Below are 23,310 nucleotides of genomic sequence, written 5' to 3'. Positions count from 1 at the left end.
GGCACCCGAAAAGACTGAAGGCCCCTCGTCGGTTCTCACCTTTCTGGGCATTGAGTTAGACTCCATTACCCTGACAGCCAGATTACCGGCACAAAAAGTAAAAGACATGCTGGATTTCAGTACAGTGAAGGAGGCACGGAAAATCGATTTGCGAACAGCTCAGAAGTTGTTAGGGTATCTTAATTTTGCTTGTAGGGCAGGCAGAGGGGGAGGGCTTTTTGCAGGAGATTGGGGCTGGCTATGTCAGGAGCGGTGATGCCACATCACAGAATAAGAGTTTCAATGGGCCTTAGAGAAGACGTTAGGGTGTGGGAAACATTCCTGAAACATTTCAATGGGGTATCAATGTTTTTCTGTGAGGAAGAGACAGTATTTTCAGATGCGGCAGGAGCAAATGTTTTGAGGATTTTTTGGGACGGCAGGTGGTGCGCAGAGGCGTGCCCAGCATAATGGTTGCAGCAAGGGAGGAGTATTGCCTTTTTGGAATTTTTTCCCCTTCTGGTAGCCATGGCAGTATGGGGGCAGGAGTTAGCAAATAGGACAGTTTTGTTCAGAATCGACAATATGGCAATCGTTGAGCTGGTTAACAGACAGAAGGCAAGGGACCTGAGGGTTTTGCGCTTGTTGCGCTGTTTTATGTTGCAGTGTTTATCTTTGAATGTGATCTTTAAAGCTACACATATACCAGGAGTTTTCAATGAGATTGCGGATTCCCTGTCTCGTTCACAGTGGCAGCGTTTTCGCAACTTGGCGCCAGGAGCAGAACAGACCAAGACAGCGGTCCCGACAGACATTTGGGAGTGGGGGGCATGATGATCACGGGGCTGGTGGAGATGTCTTTAGCGGAATCCACTCGGCGAAGTTACCGGCTGGCCTGGTTGGATTTTCAATCCTTTGAGCGGTTCGCAAGAAATTTTTGGGAGCAGAGGGGAAAGCAGCTAGAGCATCGTGCTTTGCGCTTCGTGCTGTCCATGATACGGAAAGGTTTATCAGTGGCAACTATCGGGGGGAAACTGGCAGGTGTATCATTTTACGGGAAATTGTTTTTGGATCACGACCCGGCTAGAAATGATCTGTTGGGGAGGATGTTAAAAGGTTGGGGCAGGATTAGAGCAGCAGAGGGTAGAACGTCCAGAGAACCCATCGATCTTGATTTGTTATTAGAATTTTTGCATGTACTGCCGGTGTGTTGCGCAGACGAATACGAGTTAGCACTGTTGTGCTTATGTATGGTGTGGATGTTTTTTGGAGCATTTCATGTGTCGGAGTTGTTGGGAGTTGGGGCAGGGGTTGGGATACGTTACAGAGAGGTGTGCTTACATGGCGGTCGATTGGGGATCTGGCTTAGATGATCTAAAACCGACCAACTAGGCAGGGGAAAGTGGGTGTGGTTAGAAAAAGGGGGCAACGTTTTTGCCTGTTCAGTGATGGAATGGAGGAATTTTCAATCCTTGTGTATGTCGAGCAGGGAAGCCAGTGTGTTTGTGCATAGGTCAGGGTCCAAGCTCACCAGCTTTCAGCTTTTACGCGTCCTAAGGATGGCGCTGGGACGGACGGGCCGCCGGGCCATGGATTTTGGTACACATTCGTTCAGAATTGGGGCAGCTACGGCCGCGGCGCATTTGGGTTGGGATTGGGCGAAGATCAGGGCGATAGGCCGCTGGAAATCAAGGTGTTGTGAACGATATGTGAGACCCTGAGAGGCGAGGAATGACAGCTGGAGGGTTTGAGGGGGATGTTTTTTTTTTTTTTACATAATGAAAACAGATGTTTCAGTTATTTTTCCGTTGCAGGAGATGCGTTTGGTCCATCGCAGGGCAAGATGGTAACATGGCTGGTAGGCCATTCATTTATCCGCTGGGCAGCGAAGTTCGCGGAGAAACAAATATATGGTCGGGCCCTGGGACTGTCCAGCAAGCGGCACGAGGTGCTATGGTGGGGAAAGAGCGGCATGCGGTGGGGTAACCTGCTTCCTTTCATCACATCTAATTTATTGAACTGGGGATGTCCGGATTTGTTAATCATCCACTTGGGGGAGAATGAATTGGTGAAACTATCAGGACTCACGCTACTGCAACACATGCAGAGAGACTTAGAGATTATCAAACAAAAACTGCATGGCACATGCTTGGTGTGGACAGAATTTGTTCCCCGTAGAGTGTGTGGAGAGGAGCAGTCAAATTTGGAGCCATGGAGCGGGCTCGCAGGAAGCTTAACAGAGCGATGAGGGTTTTTTGCTGGACACAGGGGATAAAAACACTGAAACATGAGGACATTACAGAACAGGATGTGGCATTATTCAGAGACGATGGTGTTCACTTGTCCACGCTAGGGAATGCATACTATCTGATGTATCTGAGACTGTTGGTTGAGGAGTTGTGGGGGGAGAACATGTGAACCAGGGATAAGGAGTGAGGAGCCCAGGTTGCAATAGCGTGGCTTTTGGGGGGGTGGGGCAGCAAAACGCCAAATGGGTTTGTGCTGGTTGGCAGTAGATGGGGGAGGGTGGTGAGTCAGATGCAGGCTTGGCCACCCTTCCAGGGAATAAACAAGCAGGTGAAGGCTCTAAGTGGGGGTACGCACAAACCAAATGGGGCATGAAAAGAAAAGGGGAGTGCGTAGGGGAATGGAAGCAAAATAAGGGTTTGGAGGGGAAGGATGAGCGAGGAGATGTTAAAGGGAGGGCGTTATTAAAGTTGCGGTTTTCGTTTAAAAGTTAAGGTTATGTTGCTTATGGAATCCTGTCCTAATAAATGACCTTTTACACTAAACAGCTGTCACTGAATTATTTCCCGATGGAGGGGCCCGCCGGAAGCGAGAGCACCGCTCTAGTCTTCCCGCGGGCTCTTTCGGGAAGGAAGTGACGGCGCGGGGTCAGGATTGGGCAACAGGTAAGTGGGGGTGGGTCTTATGGGTGGGGATAAAAGGGGTGTGGGGTGGAGGGACCGGCCTCTTTCCGCGCAGCCCATCGTGCGGTTAGTATGGCCTTCCGCCCTCCCGGCAAAAGGAAGAGAGATTGAGAGGATGGAAGTTAGAGTTGAACATCAATGTGGGGGGAGAGGGAAAATCGTCAGTTAGGGCAGGTTGCAGGAGTGAGAGGGCAGTAGATGGGGGAGGGTGGTGAGTCAGATGCAGGCTTGGCCACCCTTCCAGGGAATAAACAAGCAGGTGAAGGCTCTGAGTGGGGGTACGCACGAACCAAATGGGGCATGAAAAGAAAAGGGGAGTGCGTAGGGGAATGGAAACGAAATAAGGGTTTGGAGGGGAAGGATGAGCGAGGAGATGTTAAAGGGAGGGCGTTATTAAAGTTGCGGTTTTCGTTTAAAAGTTAAGGTTATGTTGCTTATGCAATCCTGTCCTAATAAATTACCTTTTACACTAAACAGCTGTCACTGAATTATTTCCCTATGGCGCTCTGAGCGATCCAGACATGGACAAGTGCAGACAGACTTTCCTTCGGCGCGTCTGCACTGCCGCCATTAATTTAAAGGGACAGGAGCTCTTACAGACTCCGCCCGACTAAGCTGTGATACATTCCCCCTGAGCAATGAAAAATGCAAATGGTGCGTCCTCAATCGGTGCAAAGCAGGCTACAAAGTAAAGTATAGCACCTTCAAAAATGTGTGTTGGCAGATTGTGAACGTAGCCCTTGTGAAACGTCCATCAAAATTGCACTGAAATAAATTAACTTACAGTTGAAAGGGTTATTCTGGTATTTATTTGGTAGCTTTTGTAAGGTCAGGTATATTGTGGTTTGGGTGATGGATGGTCTTGTCAGTCTCTCCGCCTCTGTTCTCTGTTTTAATGGTCTTTTCCTTTGCTTTTCTCTCCAGGTGGTGCTGCCAGGGGATGCTGTCGTACCTCGGTTAAACAGCAGAGGAACAAGGGATCATGTGAGTGTTCCCAGGGTTTTGGGGGAAAAGGAGTAGTGCTTGTAGGTGAAGAGGAAAAGGGTGTTCACCTGAGGAGATTTTTGACTTCTTGGTGCTCCCCAGTGTTTATTTCAAACAAGGTCTGGTGGTGCCTGGGTGCCCTTGCATGCAGCCTTCGTTGGCCTGCTTCCCTTTTCCCTCTTTCCCCCCCCCCCCCTCTCCCTTTTTACTTAATGACAGTGCCGTCCACCCTACGTCCTCCCATAATGGGGCCGTACATTTGACAGCGACGTACCTCCTGGAGCGCAGCTAGGAGTATGCGCCTGTAGCCTCCCTTGTATCCTCTCAATCCCTTCGCTCCTCCTTGCATCCTTCGGGCTGCACCTTCCGATGTCGGTAGTCTTTCCTGCAGTGCTTAATTTGTATATAAAAACGTTCTCAAAGCCCTACTCGCAAAGATGCGGCTGCTGCAATTAAATGTGGTTACACGGAATACTGAGACAGCATAATCCTGAAGCCATCTCGGGCCTCTTCAAACCACTTAAAGCCACTTCCTGCCCCTTCAGCTCACTCTTGCAGCTTTGTTCTTTCTCCCATTGTGACGCTTTTGCGTTTTTCCCTTCATCCGTCTTTCCCACGTGTCTTTTGTTCGCAGCAAATGCTTGGGGCAGAAGACTAAGCATCAGTCCCCCAGGAGGACGAGGGAAACGGCCCATCACTGGCCACGGTTCCTGCATCGTCCTCCCCATCTGCGGCTTCCCGATCATACAGATCAAAACAATAAAAACAGTAATGCACGTCACCATTAAAACAGGTCTGGGTTTATTTAAAAAGGCAAAGTGCAAATATGGCAAATCAACAAGTTTGGAGCAACCTCTACTTACCGATCCCGTGCGTGTCATGTATTGCTACCCAAAGATAAGTGGCCCTGTGCAGAGCAGATGCAGACAGTTTTAGGTGTAACATCACTGAAAAAACACACAACTGCTTCAAATGGCTGAAGACCAGTCATTGACACACTGGTCATTTAGCACATTGCAGAAGGACGATACCAATATCTAGGCCACAAACCCCACATTCGTGAAACTGAGGGACTCTATACTTTATAGCTCATTTTTGTGGCTGGCAGCATTAACTGTCATTAACCCCTTTGCTTCTAGGCCTTTCTCCCACATGCTAAGCCTTTTTTTGGCTGTTTTGTGTAGTTTGAGCTTAGGCCCCCATAACTTTATGTCTGCATAAGCTATCCACACCAATTTTGCATCCTTCTTTTCCAATATCCTGGGACTTTTATAGGTATCCAGGGTTTGTTGATTTCCCTGGAGGGGACTGAAAAATTAGCCAAAATACAGTCACATTTTGTGTTTTTTGAGGGGTGGGGGGAATGGGAAAAAGTACTGCAGAAGAAAGTGTCTGGTTTGTTACCTGCAAATGACATCAACAAAGTATGTATGGTGCTAAAATCACTAACTTCCCGGCTTTCAGGAACAGGCAGACTTTAATCAGAAAACCACATTTTTCAACACAGTTTTAACATTTTACTCCGACATGCCCCATTTTCCCTATTTTTGTGCTTTCAACCTCCTCCCAGTTAGTGCTAGAAACTGGTGTGAAAACGAATAGTGGACCCCAGAAAGCTACACATTTCTTAAAAGTAGACAAAATTCTGAATTCAGCAAAGGGTCATTTGTGTAGATGCTTCAAGGCTTTTCTCTATAAAGTAGCACTTGAAATCAAAAATATTGAAATTGAGTTAAAAAAAACAGCAATTTGTGTCTATGTTTTCAGCTGTAACTTTTTTTTGAACTATGGCAGATTTTCAAAAGCAATATACTGTTATGTCCTCTGGACCCTCAGGTTATGGGTGCATATAGGGCTTGCAGGTTCACAAAGAATCCAAGGTACCCAGAGCCAAAAACTGAGCTGCACCTTCCAGTGGCTATTCATTGTGTGTTGGGTATGCAGCAATTCATTTGGTAAAAAAAGAGTGAAAAATAGGTATTAAGGAAACCTATGCATTTCCAAAATGTGCACAAGATATGGAGTTTAGAAGCAGTTGTTATTTGCACATCTCTGCATCTGGGGTACCCATACTAGCATTTGAATTAGAGGGCATTTCTAAAAATGACTTGTTTCGTACACAGTGTCTTACATTTGGAAGGCACAAATGCAGAGAAAGACAATTGGTAACATGTTCTGCTATTCTGGGTTCCCCTAAGTCTCCCAGTAAAAAAGATGTCTCACTTTTGTGGGTAGGCTTAGTGCCGCAACAGGAAATGGCCCAAAACCCAATGTGGGAACATCACATTTTGCCACTGAAAACTGACTTTCTTTTTGCAATGTATCTAGCTGTGGATTTTGACCTTGGCTCAGCCAGCACCTAGGGAAACCTAGCAAACCTGTACATTTCTGAAAACTAGACACCTAGGGGAACCCAGGATGGGGTGACGTGTGGATCTCACCAAGTTCTGTTACCCAGAATCCATTGCAGACTTGAATATTTGTCTAAAAAAACATTTTTCTCACATTTCTGTGATGAAAAGTTCTGGAATATGAGGGGTACAACAAACCTCATTCCACCCAACATTCCCCCAAGTCTCCTGATAAAAATGGTACCTAACTTGTGTGGATAGGCCTAGTGCCCACAACTAGGAAGGGCCAAAAACGTGTAGAGTTTGAAGGGAAACAATAGTGGGTGCAAAAGGGCTGTTTTTAGGCTGACTCAGCTTTTGCCGCCCACACAAATAAAGTCTAATTTTTATCGGGAGACCAAGATGAACACTGAGTGGTAGGGGATTTGTAGTTTATTTCTGTTTCTGGAAGAATATGGCACAGAAATACAAGGAAAAGGTATGATTTTAGTCACAATATGAGGTATTGAAGGCATTGTGGTTCAGAAAACTTTTTGGGATGTACAAGAGGCACACCACCCAGCACTCACCTGGATTTCTAGTGTTTAAACATATCTAAAGATGGTAGATTTTCCCTAGAAAAGAAGCCAGCACGCTATTAAGTCTCTTCCTGCTGTGATGTCCCAAACACACAAATTGGGGAAAAAAACACCCTTAGGTCCTGTTAAAAAGACCTCTCTCCCACCAACCTTTTTGGTGGCATGCATCATCATTGAGGCCCCATCCGAGACACCTAGGAGCATATTTAGGAGCCCCTAGTGCCACTTCAGTGCCACCACGGCGTCATGTTTTTATGCTAAGGCGGTGAGACAGTGGCTTTTTCCACGCGCCATATTTACAAAGTAGCTCAATGCATGCATTGCGCCACTTTGGAAACTTTTGCACCACATCATGCCTGCACCAGGCATAATGTATGGAGGCCTGCAAAAATGGTGCAGTGAAATTTAACAGATTATACTGCACCGTTTTTGGAGTAATTTTTAACGCCTGTCTAGAGCAAGGGTTAAAATGATGCTCCCATAGAACCCTATGGGCCTCCTTGCACTTTGCTACACTAGCGTCAACATTTTTGATCATAGCGTAGCAAAGTGCCACAATAGTGTCAAAAATTTTAGCGCTATTCTGCTAGCGACCGCCATGGTATGACGTATTATAAATACTGCACAACCATGGTGTTAGGTGTCGGTTGGGGGGGGGGCGCAGTAAAAGTGGCACATCAGTTCCGATGTGCCAACTTTTCTTAAATTTGAGCCCTAGTGTGTCAGGGGTGTGCTTTGATACCTGATTACAGCGGAGCGGGTTTTTCTCGTGAGTTGAGAGGAGAAGAAGAATAAAATTGTCTTGTAGTTATCCACCAATATGGTGTTTTTTTAATCATGGTAATCTTGGACAAAGGTTTGAAGCAGTGATTTTCATAATTTGAGTGTTTGTGACATCACAAAAGTAAGAGACTTGGTAGCGTGCTCGCTTCTTGTGGTTGTTGATAGTAATTTGGAATGGATGTGCAGCCTTTCTCGTCTCACTCTCTTTATTGGTACACTTACATACTGGTTGGATTCGGCACGAGGGTGAGTGATGATTCAATGTATAAAAGTTTATTAACAAGAGATTTCACAAACATGAAATGCACAGTTAATAATGGATGGAGCAAAAAACAGAACCATTAACTCACAGCTTGTGAGCAGTTAAGCAGAGACAAGGCACCAACTGCTTTACAGGCCCTTCACACTCCTTTTCATTTGTGACACACACAAGACCATTCACGACGCCAGCTGTGGGCCCAGCACATTACAACACTCACATCAACAGACAGCGGCATTCAAGGGCTACTCACTTTCACAAACCTTATGCCTGACACAGCAATCATACCGGCTGATGTAGTGTGTGGACTGCCGTTTGGCTAGCAGTGTGTGTAGTGTTTGTTGTCTGCAAATGTCATAGCTAGAAGTTCATCACTATGCAAGGCACTGCACTGTCGCCTCTCAAGGTTTTTACAAAACAGCTCCTTTGGATAACCTTTACGGTTGCAGTGGACTGTGCTACACACACCAGTGTAGAAGTTATATAGGTATAAATTGTGACCTTTGTTAAAAATTCCTCTACCAAGTTCCCACACAATTTTTCTCACTAACTCTGAAAGTCAACGGACAGGCTCACTATTGGAATCCCTACCCGTGTACACCCGAAAATTATAGACAAATCATGTACTACTCTCAGACAGCATATACATCTTAATTCCATAATGTGCCCTCTTGCTAGGGATGTACTGCCTAAAAAGTAAACAGCCCTTGAACAGGACCAAAGCCTCATCAACAGCTATTTCTTTCCCTGGAACATAGATCTCTGAAAATTGATCTACAAAGTGATCAAGGACAAGCCAAATCTTAAAAAGAGGGCCACAATAAGGGTGATCTTGTGGCAAGGCTGAAGTATTATCAACAAAATGCAGCATCCACAGCAGACACAAATACCGATTATGATTGCAGGAAATATGGTTGTTGCCATCAAGGGACTGGTAGGCCAATATAAAGACAGCAACGGCTTCCTTAACAAGCCTGTTAAAAAAGTTAAACACAGAAACTTCTTCATCTCATACAGATTTGTGGGAGTCCACCGGGTAGCTCTAGAGCGTGGCCTAAGTCTCACACTGTTGTCCCTCAAATACTGTTTAGCATACAAGTTAGTCTATTCAATTATCTCATCCAAAAATACATCATCCATAAACAACTTGAAAGAAATTTAGAGACAAAAAGTTTTCAGTATTCACTTTACAACCAGCCAAACCAGAAAAAGCAGGCAATGCCAGCTGCACCAGGTTCGGGGCAACCCAGAGTTCAGCTCTTGCAATGGGAAGCCTTTCAGCCCCAGGCAGCAATCCAGATGCCTCTTGCTGCACTATTGGCACATCAGTGTCCTTCTCTAAAACAAGCCCTTCATCTGCCTTGAAAGTGGCCTCATCATCTGATGATCCCTCTTGAACAGAAAATTACACATAAGACAACACAATACACATTGTGCACAAATCCAAGGAGAATTTCACACACAATAAAACATAGCTAAATATGCTGCTATTATTACTCCATTTACAAAAAACATGTTAATGTATGGCAATGGTACTCATTTGGAGTAAACAGTACAAAAATGTTTTTCTTACCAAACACACCCAACTATGCAAAATACGTGCTTCCCCAAAGGGGAGAGACCCTCACCCAAGGGGCCACTTTCAAAACACAAAGAAAATGCTTCTGCTGCCATCTCAGGTGGGGGGGGCTTCAGAAAAGGTACCCAAGGGGTGGATCCATCGCTTCCCCTGTAGGTGGTTGCCAGGATGTTCGGGAACCGTCCGACGCACACGCTTACTGTGTCGTTGGACGGATCACGGCTGTCTGACACACGGAAGGGGTTAACAAAATTATTTTCACTGTTTTGGGAAATGTGCAATAATATTATTCAACAACTGCTAAGAATATGATTATGCTTCTAACACTGAGGCTTACCCCACATGATCAGATTGTGTGACAAAGGGCAAAAATCGTCAGATAACATAACATAACACAACATAACACAATACAACATAACTATTTATAAAGTGCATGGTTACCCGCTAGAGCATATATCTCCAGAATACCAGGGCCCAGATTTATCATAGTATTGCTTTGGCCTTGCGTTACGCAAGCTGTCCTAAGGGCAACGCAGTGCTAAATTCAGATTTACCAAACAATGCAAGGCCACCTTGCATGGCTCTGCATTTCTTAATAAACCCGATAGCCGCTGCCTTGCGTTACTTTGCCCTGAGAATGTGTTCCATGTGTGGAGCCTGAGTGTTCCCATTCATCCACCCATGGATTTTGGTGCATTCCCAGATTTGCAAGACTGGTATACTTGGGAATGCGTCAGAATGCTATATCTTCCCAAAGGAGGCGCAACGAGGAGAAATATCTTTGTTTCTCCTTGTATCCTCGTTCTAGCACAGTGCAGCACACTTAAAGGAAAAAACCTGGGAGGATTGGTTCTGATCAGGAAAGTGACACTTCCTGCACAAAAGCAACCCTGCCTGCAACACCGGCATCCATGTACCATGGCACAAGTGTGCAGTCTTGGCACTAGGTAGCAGATTGTGCTATATATTGGCAAATATGGCACATTCCTGCCATCTCCCTTTCATGCAGAGCAGCAAGTTGTCTTACTGCGTTGTATGAAAGTTTGTTAAATATGGCCCCAGATGTTTATTTTTACCCAGCTCAATGGTATTCATTTCATTAACTTTGGATTCTATATTTTGGATTAAACAGTGATTATTAACTGAATTGTTTCACCTTTTCCTTTTGCTGCTCAAGGTGATGTAGCACTTTATAAAATGTAAAAACAAAGAATCCATCAATAACTACATATGTATAGCAAATACATCATTGTATTTCTCTCTGCTTAAGGTTGAGATACGAGTTCCTTTGGAAAGACACTTTTTTGATCACTAATAAGTTTGGCTCTAAAGCCGATCTGTGGTTACCTTTACAGTGACGGGGTCTTATAGTTACCACTCAAAATGTAAAATCCGTTGCTGATGATCTGACACATAAGTTTACAAATGACATGACAAACCACATTATCAGCTCCAGCACTGGTGATATTAAATATGGCGTCGCAGATGACAACAGCCACAGTCAACAAGAAGATGTCCGGCCAGACATCATGTACAGAAGAAAGACGACAACTGATATCCTAAAAAAAAATTGCATGTTTTGCCTCTCTCAGTAACTAGAAATATCGTACTCAGACTCTCGTTCCCATAATTCCGTTATACCTACGGTCAGGAACTTTGCTTCTGATCTTCTTTTTCTTGCATTATTTTTCTTTTTTCTTTCTTTGTCTACTCTCTTTTATTTTATAGATACAAACCAGGAATTGTATTGTACTGCTTAGCTAGGTTATTTATGTTTTGATACACGATGCTGACTGACATAGTAATATCGTTAACATTAGAGAAACGTCAGTCTTTGTAGAGTGGCATTGATGAATCTATTATATCTGTGTATTTTTATGAAACATTCTTAATAAAAAGTTATTGAAATAAAAATGTGTCTACAGAGAAAATAAATCTTCTGAAGTGGGGGAATCACAAGTAAAAGAAGCCCTCACCGTGTCGTTTGACTGATTGGATTCTGTCTTTGTTCTGGAAAATGTAATAGAAAGATTTTTTTTTAAAACGAAGCCCACATAGACATTAAACGTAGATCTAGGCCTACAGTAGCACTGGCCGCAATCGGATTCCCTTTCAAGGATTGTGCATAGAAGAATCTTCTCTGCAGCCACCCTAAAGTAATGGATCTGGTCTCAGACGTTGGATGACGTGACACTGTCCACAGCTTGGTGACTCTATGTTAAAGAACGGCCGCTTTAAGTAGACCCTGTAGTAATGATATCCTCACATGAAGTAAAGGAGGAGAGCAGAAGAACCATTGTCAACAGTTAGAAGTCTTTGGAGGGATTGTATAGAAAAGAAAGGTTGATGCAGTTACACCATAGAGCAGGCTTCTCCAAGGGCTAGATCGTGAGCCACTGGTAGCTCTCCAGCTACCTGTAAGTTGCTCTCCGATGTGCAGAACACCCTACTAAATGGGAACCTTTTGCTTGGTTGAACTAATACAGTATAGGGATGCCAAAATTGGGTATTCAAGACAAAAATGTATGTATTTTCAGAACGTGGAAGCTAATGTCGGAAGAAAAAATTCAGAATTTCTGAAATATATTTAGAGCAAATTTTTGAGTGATGAATCTTGTGACTTATTACTATCATGGCAGGGTATTGCAGCTGTGCCTGTCGTGGTTGGCACGTACTAACCACCTTGCGTAAATCCAAATTGCCAAAGCCTTTTTGTATTAGTGCTTGCAACTCTAATACACTGATGTAATCATCACTGGTAATCTTGCATATGGTGGCTGGTGGGAATGGCCATTTCTGCAGGGTTAGCCCCAAACATTTGCCTTTCTCCTCCTATTTTTCTGAGTCTCCTTTTGTTGGCTTTAGGACTCTAGGCACTTTACCACTGTGAATCAGTGCTAAAGTGCATGTGCTCTCTCTCCCCTAAAACTTGGTATAACTGGCTTACTCCATCTAGGCTTATTTAATTTACCTGTAAGCTCCTTGTAGAGTGGTATGCCATATACCCAGGGCCTGTAAATTAAATGCTACTAGTGAGCCTGCAGTGAAGATTGTGCCACCCACAGAAGTAGCCTTTCAAACTTGTCTCGTGCCTGCTTGTGCAGTGTACTGTCACATTGACTTGGCAAGTCAGGATACTTGCAAAGGTCTAAAAAAAAAACTTTTACTACACCTAAGTAACCCTTAAGGTAGGTGCTAGATAGCCCTATGGGCAGGGTGCTGTGTAAAAGGTAGGACGTGTATTTTCCAGAAAGCCATCACAGAGGGAGGCTGGAGGTGTAACAAGATTACATCTGTTTACTGAACGGTCTTCCTGGGCCGGGAGAGAGGGAGGCGGGGCACACTTACACTTGTATAGGTGGTGTCCTGCCCTCACACAAAGGGCTTGTTTACCCCTTACTGATATCTGGAGCCAGGGCTGGGGTTGAAAGGGGGGGGGGTTGTGCACTCCTAAGGTTCTTTTGAAGTTCCCCTAGATCAAAAACATTTTGAGTATAAGTACCAGGGCTTAGATTCCATGATTTTAGATACTGTGTGGGACTTGTTACCAGGCACTTCTGGCTCTACATGCTCCACAGGAGGACTGCTGTGCGGCCTGAAGAGATCACCACTAGGACTATTCTGCTGTGCTGCCCTGCTTGCCTGCTTGAGACTCTGCCACTTTGCTCAAATAAGTGAGCTGGTCTGCTGCCTGCCTGCCTGTGCCTCATGCACCCCAGTGTTCTAAAGTGTTTGATGGCTACTCCTCCCTGCTCCTGGGGGGGATCTGGAAGGATTCCAGTGGCAGCCTGAAATGGCTACAAGACCGGAGTCCGGCCACCTAAACCTTCAAGGTCAGCATGTGGTGAGCCCTGCATGAGGCTAAGTATTTCCCCTGAAGCAGCTTGTGCCCTAGCTGGACCATGCCCCCCCTTTCAGACAGAAGACTGCGATGTACATGGCCTGAGGGAGAAGTGTCCTCCAGTAGCACTGTTAGAAATTGGATCTTTGGTTGGCAGTCAGGTTACCCCCTGTCCAAACAAGGACCCTCACTCTAGTCAGGGTAAAGGAGAATCACTCTTGGTTAACCCCCGCTCACCCCCTTGGTAGTTTGGCACGAGCAGGCAGGCTTAACTTCAGAGACCAGATGCAAAGTATTTGCACCAACACACACAGTAATATAATAAAACACCACAAAATGACTCAACACAGGTTTAGACAAATAGCCAATATTTATCTAAACAAAACAAGACCAAAATGACAAAAATCTGACATACACAAGTCAAGTTATGATTTTTGACAGATCAAACTCAAAAAGAGCGATTAGAAACACAAAATGCTTCGATGAGGTGATAATACGGCATTGTGACGGAGTTGTTCCCAACAATCAGATGCCAGTGGCGCTGGGTACGGAGTCACGCACACCCCTAGGTACAGTACCTTAGTAAAATATAAGAACAAGCCGGTGTGCGAAGTCAGGGACCATGTTAACCTATGAGATAGATATGCCTTGCAACAGTGAAAACCGAATTTGTCAGTATTTCACTGTTGGGACACATAAGTACATGTCACACCTCATAAACTGCACCCTGCCCATGGGGCTACCTAGGGCCTACCTTAAGGGTGCCTTACATGTATAAAAAGGGAAGGCTTAGGCCTGGCAAGTGGGTACACTTGCCAAGTTGAACTGGCAGTTTAAAACAGCATTCACAAACACTGCTGTGGCATGTCTGAGCCATGTTTATAGGGCTACTAATGTGGGTGGCACAACCAGTGCTGCAAGCCCACTAGTAGCATTTGATTTACACGCCCTGGGCACCTCTGGTGCACTATACTAGGGACATACTTGTAAATCAAATATGCCAATTATGGAAAGCCAATTACATACACATTTTATGTAGGAGCAATTGCACTTTAGCACTGGATAGCAGTGTGAAAGTGCCCAGAGTAACAAAAACAGCAAAAGCAGAGTCCACCATACATCAACAACCTGGCAAACAGAGGCAAAAAGTTAGGGGAGACCACGCCAAGGATGTCAAGACTAACAAGCACTATCCCCCTGTCTGGGGATCCAGGTTTGGACAGTCTGAGACCCTCCTCCCACTAAAGCCCCTGCTGCTGGGAAGCTTTGACGCCGCAACAGACACCACTGCCGGTCTGAGGAGAGAGGAGCGACCAAGATCCTTGTCGGAGGCTCTCCCAGTTACCTGACAATTGTGCTCTGCAGACAGAAGGTGAAGAGCCATGCAAGGGCCCGACCGTCGGGATCTACAGAGTGTCGGCACTAAAATTGGTCAGAGAGGCCCCGGAGGACTCTGGAAGCACTGCCCATCACAGCAGCCTTTCTGAAGGCGCCCTGCGCGTTCGCAGATGGCCTTGCCTCTTCCCAGTAATTCCCAGTGGTCTGAGAGGCCCTGGGACCGTGGCAGCAACAGCACATACCTCGGGGACAGTTGCTGGGTGAGTTTTGAGACGTTGCAACTTGGCCCATTGTTTCAGGAGCTGCCTTGCTCATCTTTCACACTGGAGGTCCCCACTAAAACTGTGCCGTGTGATTCCCCCCCCCCCACCAACTGTCGCTATGGGAGATAGAGCCCATGGTGAAGGGAACATTGTCTTTTTTATTTTGAAAAAGAAAATCCCTTTTCAGAATTTTATTCTTGGAAAAAAAAGAAAACTGTTTGGTGCAAGGCTCTGTCATGATACCATTTACCAATTGACAGAGCCTCTGACCCACATCACTTTTGACAAAGCTGAGAGCCATTTCCAGTGAGCACGGGGCACAGGTCATAACTAGTGCCCAGATGTTCACTTCTTATACAAGCTGGACCTGGCCTGTGTCTATGTCCTGCAATCACTAGGCCAGAATTTTGCCTGACATAAATATAATCCTAAGCGCCATTTATAAAAATATCACCTCCATTTGTGTTAATAATAGAAAGTCTACAACTGAAGGGACAATGGTTTGTAAATGATATTTATGATACAATATTTTTGGCAGACAATATTTCTGATACAACATTCTGACATCCAGCCATAGGCACAGGGAATGGACGTAGATCATACCTTGTGTCCAGTGTGCTGTGTCTTGGGCCCTGCATATGGTTGACTACAGCTAATGGTCCCAGGGCACTGGGAGTGGCGTAAGGCTCTGTGCCCACTCCAGCTGGGCTGTGTGTAGTGTCCCTGTGCAAGTACAGTGACATAGAGAACAGTTGTGCAGAATAGAATATAGTGGCATAGAGTGGAGTGCTGCAGAGTGCAATTACATAGAATGCAGTAATGCAGAGTAGAATGGCGTAGAGTGCATTGAAATAGAGTGCAGTTGTGCAGAGTAGAGTGGCATAGAGTTTAGTGGCAGAGTGAAGTGTTGCAGAGTAGAGTGTTGTAGAGTGCAGTGGTCTAAAGTGGCATAGAGTGTGGTGGTGTAGAGTGGCATAGAGAGCTGTGATGTAGACTAAAGTAGTGCAGAACAGAGTGGAATGGCATAGAGTGCAGCAACATAGAGTGCAGTTGCATAGTGTGTATTGGTGTAGATTGCGGTGGCATAGAGTACAGTGGTTTAGAGTAGAGTGACGTAGAGTGCAGTGGCATTGGGTGGAGTGGTTCAGAGTGGAGTAGAGTGATGTAGAGTGCAGTGGCGTATAGTAGATTGTTTCACAGTAGAGTGAAGTGGCGTAGAGTGGAGTGGTGCAGTGTAGAGTGCAATGGCTATATTAGAGTGGCATAAAGTGTAATGGTTTTGTGTAATGTGGCATAGAGTGTAGTGGCATCAAGTGCAGTGGTTCAGAGAAGATTAGAGTGGCATAGAGTGGATTATTGTGGAGTGCAGGGGTGTAGAGTGGAGTGGTACAGAGTAGAGTGCATTGGCATAGAGTGTATTAGCATAGAGTACGGTGTTACGGAGTGGATTACAGTGAAGTGGCATAGAGTGGAGTTGCGCAAAGTAGAGTGGAGTTGCCTGGACTGGAGTAGTGTAGAGTGCAGTCAAAGAGTGCAGTGGTGTACAGTGCATTGGCATAAAGTAGAGTGGAATAGAGTAGAGAAGCGTAGAGTGAAGCAGTGTAGAGTGCAGTGGCATAGATTTAAGTGGTGCAGTCTGGAGTAAAGTGCAGTGGCATTGAGTGCTGTAAAGTGGAGTGGTGCAGAGGGAAGTGCAGTGATGTGGAGTGGTGTAGAGTGGATTATGCATGTGTAGCACACTGCCATTACAGACAACATATTTTCAAATGAAATAACTATTACATTGTCACAGGCATATAGTTTTACTAATAAGTATATACAGTGCACAAACAATAACATGTGGAAATGGCATCAACTAGGGTTTACGTATTTAGTTTGATCATATTGAAGTATTTGTTTACAACACACTTCAGAATTAACAAAAATGTGTTTCAGTTGGTTGTGCCGCCCTAATTCTGATATATTCTGAAATAATTGCCTAAATTATTTAAAATGTTTTTGTGTGCTAGAAAATAAATCCTTTCCTACCCCCAGTATCCAGCAAGATTTTCACATAAAACCTCTCACTTTGAAGTCAGAGAAAGAAAAGTAAGCACCAAGCTCCCTTAGAAGACAGAGTCTAACTATTCATCTTTGTGCTTGAATGCACAGCAAATGTGACGAGATAAGAACAAGATTTACAGCTCTGTTTACAGAAAGGAACACTTGTGGAGGAATACTAGGAGAGGTAGTGTGAAAAGGCTGTGCTCCTGGGGAGGGCGAAACTGAAGCTGGGCAGCCTAAAACTAATAAAGCCAGCAAATAGAATGCCAGAAAATGTGACTTACAAACCACAAAACCAATGGTAAGCAACAGGCAGAGTGCATTGCTATGAAGCTTTTTGAATGTCACCAGGATGTCCTTAGCAAACTAGACTGCTGTGCTGTCTTCTACTCAATGATGGCGCCTCCTGCTTAATTTGAAGAGGGAGCCATAAGTCACCCATATGTCTTAGATATTCATTGGCCTTGAGCTAAATGAGCCCCCTGAAGACTCTTGGGTTCCTTGAAGGTTTGAGGACTCCCCTTGAGCTGCAGGGGCCAGCGTTATGCCCCAGGCGTGCGTGTGTTTAACAAGCAGAACTCTCATTTTGTCAACAGCTTTCTCTATTACCAGCCCCACATATTTGTTGCCATCGTTTGCAGGTTTTTGTTTTCACATGACATGGTGAATCGTCTCCTGGTTTATATAGAAAGATGTAAATCAGCTCATAAAACATGTCGCCCTCATAAACTACAAAATAAATCCGCAGCATAAGAATAAACACGTTGGTAGGTATGAAAGATAATGTTCCCCTGGAGAGTTTTTATGAAATGCACGAGATATTGTATTGTAAATCTAGTTGACATCCTGACATCTTCATGTAAGTAAAACGCTGAACAAGACTCACAAATATAACTAATACAGTCCATAAATGCAACAACGGGTTCTAAAAATAAATGGCTCGCAATTACACAATGACAAATTCCAGGATTCCAGGATTTTCTAACTTTTAAACCTTTCTATGTGTGCTGAAAAAACAAGGAGAAATAAGTTACACCTCACCAGAGGAAGCGTAATGTTTTTGGCGCATCCCCAGGTTTACAAGGTCGTGTAAATCTGAGGATGCATCAAAATCCATGGGTGTTGCGTGGGAACACCCACCCCCACGCCCATGGTACGCTTCCCTAAAGCACAGTAAGGCAATGCAGCGATTTGCAATGCCTTGCCTTACTCCATATGTATGAGGCCATTCAAAGCCATGCAAAGTGGCTTTGCGTGGCCCCAGAGGTATGATTTAAAGGTTTACACTGCTATTGTGGAACAAAAAGTGATACAACGGTGGCACAAGAGGCTTGTAAATAGGCCCCCAAGTGTAAATAAGATGATAGTAACCTAAGTATGCAGTAATCTGGATGGACGCTTCCAGAACAAACTGGGGTGCTTCTTTATGCAGAGTCTCCTCCTGTATTGTCTGACTGCGCCTTTTCATAAAAATGTGCCCTTTTTATTCTACCCAGTCTCTGTTCATAAAGTGTATGCAGATCATTCATATTTTGTTTATATAATATTTAAGCAGACAGTATTATTATAATATATAGAAAGCCTTTATCTCATCAAGGTCAGAAAGCATATATTGAGGCACTCTTGGTACCTTAGTCTTGCTAATTTTATGCACTTAGATATTACTGATACTCATTTTAAGAACACGGCACATATGAAAGGCTCAGCTGAACCAACCACGATTAGAACCAACAACTCCCAGCATACACAGAGACATTTCTCAAAGACATTTGAGCACACCGAGTTGGCTCAAAAGTGTCCAACGTTATCTACAACAGCAACATTTGGAACATTACACATTAAAACAGTACCTTTATACTGAGATATCCCATAACAGCTATGTATGTAATAACCAGAACCACTGGAATTGTGCTGCAGCGGGGGGGGGGGAATTATGTGGCAGGGTTGATTAAATTATGCGGCAAGAAAAGGCAAATTATGTGTCATAAGGTGCCACATTTTGTGATAGGTACTTCATCTTTTTGCAATTTCTCCACCTGCTAACACTGTATAGGAAAATATTTTCCCTTATTAGTACCAATTTATTAACCAAATACAGCATTAAATAACTGAAAGATGATCAGTCATTCTTTGTGAAGACGAGCCTTCTGGTGTGCAGGAACCTAAAGTTGCCATGTTTTTTGTCATTTTTGATCTGCTTGACAGAGACACAAATTTAGTTCTGTTAAATTCTGTAGATTATGCAGCAGATGATGGATTACGTGGCAAATGAGGCAAGGCCATAATTACGCAAAAAATGGCACCCTAGTTATAACATAACAAACATTTATAATTTGATTATTTGTATGTATCTAGATATGTGTATTTCCTTGTAGAAATATGTATAATTATGGTTCATAAACTATATAGATACTGTTTAGGACTGCTTAACAAATGTGTATATTACCTTTGGCTAAAACACCATATATATATATATTCTATAATAATAATGCCATTTCACAATGCCTCTTGTAGTCTCCCCAGGGTCAGCTTGCAAAAATAACGATGGCATCACCAAATTGTAAGTATAGAGATTCCATATATTGCATAAAGTATAAAGTGCTGGGTGCTATACAAGACAAATGGCGACGCGTTTCGGCCTGAGCCTTCTACTGGCCATAGAGTTGTGCTTTACCAGAGTGTATTTTACATGTGTATCATCCCCATCAACCAATTAAAACATGACTTCTCTAGACCGCTGAATCATTGATCTGTTGGGATGCCTAGCAAACGCAGTATAGTGACGGTGAGATTATGATCCTTACCGCATTTTTGATACTAATTTGATGAATATCTCAAATCCATTTGTAATGTACGTTAGACATAATATACCGTTTTTAGATCAAAAATAGCTTTTGTTAATTTCTGGTTTATATGTGTGATGCTTCATATAATATATCAGAATTTAAAAAGTAAAGTACTTTAAATCCACTATACAATAGATTATACTCTGAGGGTTTGTTAATATTGCCACTTACTAATCTCACTCCATTCCCCAACCTCTCTGACTGATTTTACATCCTTGAGTTTAATAGGACAACCATGCTGGCTAGTAGAAGTTCCTATTTGCCACCAGTTGTTTTGGTAAAGTACCTTCTCACTCTCAACTTCTATCTATGCTCAGTGATTTTTACATTTCTACTGTGTAGAGAAAATGATTTGAAACATCTAGACACCAAAGGTTTCTAGAAATGTGTTTGATACAGATATGCAGTTTCCAATTTAACCCTCAGATTAAAAACAAGTGCCTCTCTAAGAAGTGTGGAGTCCTAGTTAGTTATTAATTGTTTTTGCGAAAACATTATTGTCAACAGAAGTTAAATAATAAGCAATAATACCAATACGTATGTATCCCATACTTTTAGAATATTCACAGATTGTTCAAAAGTGCACATTCATTCATCAGAAGGAAAGCGTTTTCTAGGATCATGTCAATTCTTCACATATCTACTTTTTAACATACATGAATCCTTGATTCTTAAAGTACCAATGAATTTGTCCAATGTCTTCTACATTTGGGATCCCAAGGGAAATCACTTCTTATTACACTCATCTAATTAAATTCTAATTAGGCAAAACATGTTTACGAGGACAATACATTTATCCAAAATTTTCAATATTTATGGTCCCATGGGAATTCACTTCTTATTACACCTGTCTCATTAAATCTTATTTAGACAACACATGTTTCTGAGGTTCCTCCGGATTGCCAAAAGTACGAATGCATCTTATGTTTTTAAGGTGCCCTTAGATTTTCTAGAAAAAGTGCAAGTGCATTTGAGAGATTATTTTCTTAGTCCATGTTGAACGTTCCTCCTGATTACCGACAAGAAAAATCAATCATATATCCCGGAAATGTCTATAATTTACAAAAAATATCATTTGGATTTGAATACATAATTAGATTTATAGGGACGAATAATAGGTTCATGATGTTTTCTTTTATTTGTATAAACTGCTGGTGCATCATGCGTTGTAAATCTGCCCTTGTGTATCGTAAAAAGTGCACATGTGCTATATTCATAAAGTGCCATCCAAACTAAGGCCCTCCTTACAACCCTGGTGGTCAAAGACCGCCATGGTTGTTTTGCCGATCGTACCGCCAACAGGCTGGTCGTACAAATCGCCATATTTTGACTCGGTCACACCGCCGAGACCGGCGGTTTCCCACCATCGTTGGACCGGTGGTTATAATCAACCAGGGCAGCGCTGCTTACAGTGCTGCCCTGGGGATTATGACTCCCCTTCCCACCAGCCTGTCCATGGCGGTCGAGACCGCCATGGTAAGGCTGGCGGGAAGGGGAGTCGCGGGCCCCCAGGCACAGCCCCACCCTGCTTTTCACTGTCTGCACAGCACACAGTGAAAAGCGCAACGGGTGCAGCTGCATCCGTCGCACGGCCGCAACACCGCTGGCTCCATCAGGAGCCGGCTGCAATGTTACGGCCGACATCCCCGCTGGGCCGGCAGGCAGAAACTCTGTTTCCGCCCCCCGCCCAGCGGGGATGTTGTAATGCGGCTGGCGGGTTTGCGGCCACATAGGAGGCCGGCCTCCAGCGCCCGCCAAGGTTGTAATGAGGGCCTAAGTATCTTCTTGATCTGAGGTATACATTCAAACATGTTCCATATTCACTTCCATCAGTTTTTCAGAAATGTATATGTAGTCCTGCATCCTCGTTTAGTCCCCATGGAACCTCAGTCCCTACCAATATAATCCATTTGGATTCCATTCTTTGTAACCTGAGTTCTCAATCTCCTCTGCTGGGACTGGTATTTATGGATTGGATGTCACAGTATTTTAATCCTGTTTTATCACCATGATGTTGTTCCCAGATATGTTTGACCATTGCAAATGTTGTTTTTTGCTCTGAGATGCTGTAATATACAAAGTTTTAATTTATTCACAGTGCTGCCTATATATTTTTGCCACCAATACATTCCAGTACATAGATCACTTGTGAGGTGTCACAGCTTTTTCTCTCCTTGATTTTCATCACCCTATCATCTTTTAATTTGAATGTTGTTCTGTTCTTTCCAAACATACATGCTTTACATTTTGCACATTTCCAAAAACCTGCTTGTCTGCACGTTAACCAATTGGGACCACATTTCTTCTGAGGAATCATATAACTTCTTGTCAACTGGTCGCCCAATGATGGTGCTTTTCTGTAGGTAATTCAAGGGTGGTTTGGCAATACCTTCTGTAATGTCTTATCTAATAGCAACAGTTTCCAATTATCTTTTAACAATTTCTTGGTGTCTTGACTGGCGGCATCAAAGTGCATAATGTATCTCATCTCTTCATTTACTAGTCCATCCCCATTATTTCTCTGTTTTGGTACCAAAATGTCATCTCTCTTGCACTTCCTTGCCCTTTCCATGGCATCCATTAAGACTGATCTAGGGTAACCTCTCTGAGAAAACCTCTCATACATGTCATCCATTTGAGTTTTCAATTCTGTATCTTCTGAACAGTTACGTTTCACTCTTAAGAACTCACCATTTGACATGCAATAGACTGTTAACACTAGTTGGTCTCCTGTGCACATTTTCATGTTTATATTCTCATCTTTAATGTAGACTCCAATATCTAGATAATTGATCTCTGTACTGCTGACCTCATAAGTGAATTTTAATTGCTGAGGGTTATTGTAGAGGGAAATTATAAAGTTCATTAAAGCCTCTTGTTCTCATTCCCATATGTAAAGATTATCAATGTATCGTACCATATGATCACATGTTCCACTATTTTCTGATTTCTTTCTTGCCATAATGTTTCTGCTTCCCACCATCCCATGGTAAGGTTTGCATACATTGGCGCAAAGGAAGTATCCATGGATGTACCTCTTTTTTGTAAATAATAGTTTCCATCAAATATAAACATATTGTGTGTCAGATAATATTTAAGCATTTCTAATAGCATCTCAGTATGGTCTATTAGGCTTATATATCAAGATCCCAAAAAGTACCTACATGCTTCGAAACCATCTTCATGCCTTATTGAAGTATACAGGGGGACTACATCGATCATTGCCATTATGTAGTTCTCTTTCCATGGTATATTGTTTATTCTATTAAAAAAAAATCCATGGAATCCCTCAGATATGATGGAGGAATTAGAACATATGGAAACAAAAAAATGTCCACAAATCTGGAAGTATTTTCAAGTAGTGATCCTATGGAGCTTACAATGGGACGACCAGGTGGGCTGGTTTTGTTTTTATGTTTTTTACGCAACAAATATATTGTAGGGATAATTGGGTGTCCAGTTTTGAGGTATCTGAATTCTTCCTCCTCTATTAATCCTTTGTCTAGCCACAACTGTAATTTATGATGATAATCTAC

This window comes from Pleurodeles waltl, chromosome 6 (assembly GCF_031143425.1).
Source record: "Pleurodeles waltl isolate 20211129_DDA chromosome 6, aPleWal1.hap1.20221129, whole genome shotgun sequence".
Taxonomy (NCBI): Eukaryota; Metazoa; Chordata; class Amphibia; order Caudata; family Salamandridae; genus Pleurodeles; species Pleurodeles waltl.
This window is presented reverse-complemented; position numbering follows the sequence as displayed.